Here is a 7,153-nt window from a genome sequence, read left to right on the forward strand (position 1 = left end):
AGGGTTAATACACACTGTGCAGCTCTCTGTGCTAGTGAAGGGTTAATACACACTGTGCAGCTCTCTGTGCTAGTGAAGGGTTAATACACACAGTGCTGCTCTCTATGCTAGTGAAGAGTTAATACACACTGTGCTGCTCTCTGTGCGAGTGAAGGGTTAATACACACTGTGCTGCTCTCTGTGCGAGTGAAGGGTTAATACACACTGTGCTGCTCTCTGTGCGAGTGAAGGGTTAATACACACTGTGCTGCTCTCTGTGCTAGTGAAGGGTTAATACACTGTGCTGCTCTCTGTGCTAGTGAAGGGTTAATACACACTGTGCTGCTCTGTGCTAGTGAAGGGTTAATACACACTGTGCTGCTCTCTGTGCTAGTGAAGGGTTAATACACATTGCACTGCTCTTGTGCAAGGTGAATTTCCTGGCACATTAAGGATGGTGAGGTTTGCATTGGCTGTGTCTACATGGAACAACTACTCACAGGTATGGAAGGAGTGGCTTGAAGTACTTAAATGGGCTGGGGGGGGCTTTCATGGCCCGGAGCTGGTCGGAAGTCCTGCTGTGCTGAATGGAAGAGTGGAGGCAAAGCAGGATGTGAAAGGCTATGGTGAGGCGGGGATTGGCAGCGGTAATCTTTTTGTGTCAATGTTTGGGCTGGGAAGATGTCACAAAGTCATTCGTGGTCCGGATGGCTACCAGAGGTTTGTGTAGGGTAAGGGGCGTGCCGGATTTGAGACGTCCGGTTATATTTTCATTGTTAAAAAGGGTGGTGGGTGCATAGTCTGCGGTGTGTTCCGATAAATGTGAAGCGGTTCTGTTTGACCTGGCATTTTTTGCAGTGTTTAGGGTGTCGGAGATTAAAGGGGTAACTAAAAGGGATGTGGGGGATCCAATGGGGGGATGTTTGGATCCAAGACGAGAAGCTGTTTATTTGGTTGCGGCAGTCTAAAACTGATCAGGGAAGAAAGGGTAATTGGATTGGCGGCCATAGGGGGGATTGTTGCCCAGTTAGGTCAGTAACAGCATTGATTAGAATTCGGCCGGAGGGTAACGGTCCTCTGCTGATCCACAAAAATGGGGATACGTTATCCCGTTTCCAGTTTGTATCATTATTTAGGAAGGTGTTGGTGAGCTTGGGGCACCCGCCTCTTGACTTTGGGTCACACTCATTCAGGATAGGGGCGGCCACTGAAGCGAGAATGTTGGGTATGTCGGATGAAAACATTAAGGGGATTGAGAGGTGGGCTTCTAATAGATTTTGTTCATACGTTAGAAGTGATTTGGTTCTGTAGTTTTGTTTTGCATCCCCTTGTTTAGGTCCTATTGAATGCTGGATCATCGGCCATTCCTTCATCTATTGGGCCAGGTGGGCAGAGATGAAAAAAGATAATGGGAGTCAGTTAGGAATGGATGCTGAAAGGGTCCGGGTTCAGTGGTTAGGTTTCCGAGGTTTGAGATGGGACCAAGTTATTTGTAAGGTTGCGGATTATGCCAGATTATTCAGGCCTCCGGGTATGTTAGTGATTCATGTGTGTGTGGGGGGGGGGGGTAACGATTTGGGTTTCATCTCTCAAAAAGACCTTATATTTGGGATCAAAAGGGATTTGCTCAGACTATTGGAGCTGTTCCCTGGCTTAGTGTTGGTGTGGTCCGAGATTGTACCTTGGTTAGTGTGGAGGGCGGCATGGGACACTGATAGATTGGAAGCTTCTAGGAGAAAGGTTAACAGAATTTTTAGTAAATTTGTGCAATCAAGAGGTGGGGTGTCGATACGGCACGTGAAATTTGAAGGAGAATCTGGCAGATGCTGCTTTTTGAGAGATGGGTTCATTTGAATGAGGTGGGGTTCCACCTGTTTAATTTTAATCTGAGAGAAGGGGTTTTAAAGGCCTTGGGCAGTGGCAGGGTCCGGCAGTAGGCTGTCCTGGTGGCGGGGGGCTTGCCTTTTAGTGGAGTGTGGAGTTCTTCTGGGGTACCTCCTGTAGAATAAGGAGAAGTTTGTGAAGGGTTCTATGTGGATTCTTGGAGCAGAGGAACAAAAGGGTTAAGTGGCAAGCCTGTGGGTTTCATGTTAATTCTGTTATATGGGGATATTTGTTTGTTTACCTACATGTTATTTATTTATAATGTTTAATAAATTAAGTTGCGGCCTTTATACCACAAGAAGTGGTGTTGGTCTTTATTTGAAAGAACGTAGTCCCTAATTAGGGGGTCATGGCAGCCCTGGAAAAATAAATATTTAGGAGGGGCATATGACCCCAGAGTAGGGAAAGTGTTATGGGTTAAGTGCAGGTCAATGGGTGGGATTTGGTGCGAAGACTCTGTGTGTAACAGGAAGTCCTGAGCCTCTTTCTATCTGGACCTGATGGTGAGAAGAAGCTCCCTCCCTCCCTGTTATTACGGCTGAGGAGGTGTCTTCTACGTGTCGCAGCTTGGCGGGGGGCTTGCCTTTTAGTAGAGTGTGGAGTTCTGCTGGGGTACCTCCTGTTGAATCAGGAGAGGTTTGTGAAGGGTTCTGTGGGGATTCTTGGAGCGGAGGAACAAAAGGGTTAAGTGGCAAGCCCCGTGGGTTTCATGTTAATTCTGTTATATGGGGATATTTGTTTGTTTACCTACATGTTATTTATTTATAATGTTCAACAAATCAAGCTGCGGCCTTTATACCCCAAGAAGTTGTATTGGTCCTTATTTGAAAGAACGTAGTCCCTAATTAGGGGGTCATGTGTATGTATATGTGAATATATATATAATCCATTAGCTAAAAAACTTACTTTAACCCCTTAAGGACCGGGCATTTCAGACTAAAACTTCCCCAAAAAGACCAGAGCATTGTTAGCATATTTGCCATCACTACATTTAAACAGAAAAAAAAACTTTGTTTTTTTTTTAAATTTTACCTATCTAACTATATATTTTAGTAGAAAACTCAAAGTATTGATCTAGGCCCATTTTGGTATATTTAAGGCCATTTGTGAGACACAGAGGTCCCAAGGAGGTGCGCTCGCAGCAACAGGAGGGGAACAGAGAAGATCCGAGGGAGGCCGCACTCTTGATTAAAAGATGAATCGGAAGGAACCTAGCAGGAAAGAAGAGGCGCCATATAGAGTAGCAGAGTTTGGTGCGCCCAGCGATAAAGAGCCTAGAGCCCCTAGCAGTGGCAACTCACCGGTAGTGGCGGGACATCCAGAATGCCAAAAAGAGCAGCACGGGACCCACAGATTCGCCCATAAGACTCGCACAGGCGTCAGAAGGTTCCTTCATATTTAACGTCACCATTTCACCGCCAAATACAATCAAATAAAAAAAAATCAATAACTTTTTCACAAACTTTGGGATTCTCACTAAAATTGTTTCCATGGCGCTTGTGCAATGATGGCATTAATGGTTATAAAAGCTTCTCTGTGTTTCTGTTCAAAAATAGCAGACATACATGGCTTTGCCATTGCTTTTTTGGTAATTAGATGGCAGCTAATTGCAGCTGGGCACCAAACTTTTTTATAATTCCCAGCAGTGAAGGGGTTAATCAGGCAGCTTGTGGTAAAGTTTAGCTTTTATTGTAGAAATTACCTCCCTACCTGAACCCTCACAAACAGCTCTCTTCCCTCCCCCCCCCCCCACCCCGGTCACCCCCATCTAAGGTACTGACAGCCAGTCTGACGTTTTAGACCATTTTTTTTAATATTATTACTTTTTTCAGTGTACGATTACCCCCTTACCTTCCCATCTCCCTCTAACTAATTGCCGCCATCTTAGGTAAGGACATATAATTTTAATCAACTTCCCAACTGACTTCTATTGTGATATTTGCTTAATTCTCTAGATATCCTTTATTGAGGCAGCAGCAATGCACTATTGGGAGCTAGCTGATCACATAAGATGAGCCAATGACTAGAGGCTTGTATGTGCCACTAATCAGCAGCTAGCGCACCATAGTGCATTATATGCTTTGTCACAAAGGTCCCCAAGGGAATAAAGCAGATTTGATAATAGAAGGAAATTGGAAAGTTGTTTAAATTTGAATAATAAAAGTGTAATTGTGACTTTGCTGTCCCTTTAATAAGTTTCTAATGACTTGTTTTACCGGTGTATAAAATAGTATAAAGTGTATGGGAAATTTCACCTTTAGCTTTATTTTTATGTAAAATAACTGTTTGCTGTTTGTAATTTATTTTCATTATTAAATTGTACACAGCCTTTTAAATGACCTGAGGCTCCGGCTCCTACTTAGCATATGCAGGAGATCACATGATATAAACATATGAGTCTGTTATTGGCTGATAGCTGTCACATGGTACAGAGGCAGAACTATATTTATCAGAAAACAATCTACTGCTCTTTTAAATTCATAGTAAGTTTTATTGCATTGTATTTTTATTATGCATCTGTGGTTTTGTAATTCTATATTTTATGGTCCTTTTTAAATGGACTGAATTTGCAGAGAGAACATATCTAATGATGTTATTACTCTATTTAAACAGGCTTCCTTTCTTTATCTCTAACCAATATACCAATTGAAATGAACATTTTAGTGCCTATCTTGTAGTGTAATTTAATGGGACACTGAACCCATTTTTTTTCTATTGTGATTCAGAAAGAGCATGCAATTTTAAGCAACTTTCTAATTTACTCCTATTATCAATGTTTCTTCTTTCTCTTGCTATCTTTATATGAAAAAGAAGGCATCTAAGCTTTTTTCTTGGTTCAGGACTCTGGACAGCAGTTTTTGATTGGTGGATGAATTTATCCACCAATTGGCAAGGACAACCTAGGTTGTTCACCAAAAATTGCCCGGCATCTAAACTCACATTCTTGCATTTTAAATAAAGATACCAAGAGAATAAAAGAACATTTGATAATAGGAGTAAATTAGAAAGTTGCTTAAAATTGCTTGCTCTATCTGAATCTCAAAAGAAAAAATTTGGGTTCAATGTACCTTTAAGACAACTCAGTATTGACCCAGATAAGTTAAAGGACTGGGGGTGGAGCACATGACAAAATGTCTGACAGTGAGAATTAGTAGGAAGTACAATACCAATACTGCAGTATGCAATTTAACTTATATTTAAACAACTGATATTTAACATTTGTTTCAGGAGAAAATATTGTTTCATATAAATGATAGAAAGCTAAGATTATAATATATTTGTAAAGTTGTGATATGGCCCCACTTAAATAGATTTTCTACCATTATGTTGTATAGATCTGGGAAGATTCATATTTCTGGGTAATTATATGAGGATGAAAATGATAAGGATTTTAAATCCTGTTCACTGTAGTATTCATGTAACTAACAGGGGTGTGGGAATTAACAAAACAAAACTACTTGTCCAAGGGACTAAAGCGGGAGCCCAATCTACTTGTAGGGATTCTCAAAATAATTTTAACCAAAACTGTATTTAAATAAGTTTTTTATTGATAACCATTTAGGAGGCAGAACTAACAATACTTACAAGTGGGTTGTGGGATTAAACAGAACATCAGTTGCATTATAACTGAATGAGACAGCGTTTTTACATAACAAATATTAAATAATAGCCTTATAAAAGCCATAAATTACCTAAAACATAATTTATGGCTTTTATTTTCCCTACCAATGAACAGACAAAATAAATGACTGTATATACCATCTCTCATATACTTAAAGGGATAGGAAAGTCTAAATGAAACTTGCATGATTCAGATAGAGCCGGTCATTTTAAGACACTTTTAATTCACTTCTATTTTCAAATGTGCTTCGTTCTCTTAGTATCCCTTGTTAAAAAATGCATACGCACATATCATACACTAGAGGGAGCTGCTGCTGATTGGTGCCTGCACACATTTGTCTCTTGTGATTGGCTAACTAGATGTGTTCAGTTAGCTGCCAGTAGTGCAATGCTGTTCCTTCAACAAAGGATAACCAGAGTAAGAAGCAAATTAGATAATAGAAGTAAATTGGACAGTTAATTGAAATTGTATGCTCTATCTGAATCATACAGAAAATTAGTTTCCCGTCCATTTAGGATTATAAAGGAAAACAATCAATAGAAAAAAGTGAATTAATGTAATCCACAAACTAGAGAAGGGAAGATCACCTAAGTAGTATTGCACTGGCCAAAATGATCTTCAAACCCAAATCAGACTATGGCAGCAGTGCCTACAACAATGTATAACATAGCTACAAACATTGTTATAGGCATATAGGGCTAAGGACCACAAATCAGACTATGGCAGCAGTGCCTATAACAATGTATAACATAGCTACAAGCATTGTTATAGGCATATAGGGCTAAGGACCACAAATCAGACTATGGCAGCAGTGCCTACAACAATGTATAACATAGCTACAAGCATTGTTATAGGCATATAGGGCTAAGGACCACAAATCAGACTATGGCAGCAGTGCCTACAACAATTTATAACATAGCTACAAGCATTGTTATAGGCATATAGGGCTAAGGACCACAAATCGGACCATGGCAGCAGTGCCTACAACAATGTATAACATAGCTACAAGCATTGTTATAGGCATATAGTGCTAAAGACCACAAATCAGACTATGGCAGCAGTGCCTACAACAATGTATAACATAGCTACAAGCATTGTTATAGGCATATAGGGCTAAAGACCACAAATCAGACTATGGCAGCAGTGCCTACAACAATGTATAACATAGCTACAAGCATTGTTATAGGCATATAGTGCTAAAGACCACAAATCAGACTATGGCAGCAGTGCCTACAACAATGTATAACATAGCTACAAGCATTGTTATAGGCATATAGTGCGAAAGACCACAAATCAGACTATGGCAGCAGTGCCTACAACAATGTATAACATAGCTACAAGCATTGTTATAGGCATATAGGGCTAAGGACCACAAATCAGACTATGGCAGCAGTGCCTATAACAATGTATAACATAGCTACAAGCATTGTTATAGGCATATAGTGCTAAAGACCACAAATCAGACTATGGCAGCAGTGCCTACAACAATGTATAACATAGCTACAAGCATTGTTATAGGCATATAGTGCTAAAGACCACAAATCAGACTATGGCAGCAGTGCCTACAACAATGAATAACATAGCTACAAGCATTGTTATACAATATTGTAATGTGACAAATGTCCGCTGGGGTCATCCTATACTTTTACTACACATTAAATAAAGAAA

The sequence above is a fragment of the Bombina bombina genome, chromosome 5 (genome assembly GCF_027579735.1).
Source record: "Bombina bombina isolate aBomBom1 chromosome 5, aBomBom1.pri, whole genome shotgun sequence".
NCBI classification, from domain to species: domain Eukaryota; kingdom Metazoa; phylum Chordata; class Amphibia; order Anura; family Bombinatoridae; genus Bombina; species Bombina bombina.